Source organism: Chrysochloris asiatica, unplaced genomic scaffold (assembly GCF_000296735.1).
Source record: "Chrysochloris asiatica unplaced genomic scaffold, ChrAsi1.0 scaffold00057, whole genome shotgun sequence".
In the NCBI taxonomy this organism is placed as follows: domain Eukaryota; kingdom Metazoa; phylum Chordata; class Mammalia; order Afrosoricida; family Chrysochloridae; genus Chrysochloris; species Chrysochloris asiatica.
Window position 1 is genome coordinate 8793626 of NW_006408575.1, and position 1439 is coordinate 8795064.

Consider the following 1439-nt stretch of genomic DNA (forward strand, 5'->3'; position numbering starts at 1 on the left):
CCGACCTTGCAGTTCAAATGGCTTTGCAGTCTGAACTAGAAAACTAGAAGAGATACTTTTTGGCTTACATATTTTACATAACAAAGTATTTGCCAATCATTTTTCATGAATACAATTTAGTAGCCTGATTACATTTACTTTGTTTTGCAATCATCACCACTATCTGTTTCCAAGTTATTTCACCACCCTTAACTGACACTTAGTACTCCTTAATTGATCACATTTTTAAAGAGTGTCATTATAAAGAATTGGAGTATACTTATCATAGTAGCTTGTTCAGTGGTTTTAAGCCTCAGGACTGACATTATAAATTCTTATTCTGTAGCCATTTTAGATGCATCCTGTGTGTGAGGCTCTTATTTAGTGCTATAAGTTAACAAATATTTATTATTACAATCATTAGGTTGATATTATTGAAACTTAAACCACTAACATCTTTTAACACATTCTATATACCAAACTCTATCTTCAGTGATTAGTATGCACTATTTCCTTTAAAGCTCATATTAACATATTAGAAGACACTATCATCATTTCCATTTTGCAGTTGAGGAAAATAAAGCACAGACACATGCTTCCTGGCCTTAAGAAACTGATTATCAAATGGGGGAAATATAGAATTTGCACATACAATTAAAATGCAAAGAAAAGTGTGATAAGCATCATAATCCAAGGAGAAATTAAATTCTTATGCAAATATAGAAAATACACAGCAGATACATCACCAAGTTTTTCTCCCATGTATATCATAAATTAAAATCAAACAAGTTACTGTGGAATTAACTGTGACTCACAGCAACCATTTGTTATTGTTAAGTGCTATCAAGTCAGTTCTGACTTATGGTGTTGTTTGGTGCCATCAAGTTGGTTCCCAGCCATAGCGACTCTGTGGACAACATAACAAAACTTTGCCGAGACCTTTGCCATCCCCACAATTGCTGCTACTTTTCAACCCAATGCTGCTGCCACTGCACCAATCCATCTCAGAGGGGAGCTTCCTGTTTTATGATGACTCTCCACTTTACCAAGCATGATGTCCTTCCCAAGTGGTCCATCCTAATAAATATGCCCAAAGCACAAGAGATGAAGTCTAGCCATCTTGGATTCTAAGGAGCATTTTGATTGTACTTCCTCCAGTACAGATTTGTTTGTTCTTATGGTAATCCATGGTATTAAAAAAAAAAAAAAAAAAGTCTCCAACAAAACCATAACTCAAATGCATCAATTCTTCTACAATCTTTCTTAGTCTTTGTTCAACATTTACATGCATATGAGGCTACTGAAAATACCATGGCTTGGATTAGGCACACTTTAGTACTGAAACTGATATCTATGCTCTTGAACACTTTAAAGAGGTCTTGTGTGGCAGATTTGCCTAATGCAATATGTGGGTTCCAACTCATAAAAATACTGCATAGAATTCCCAAGGAGCAGATCTT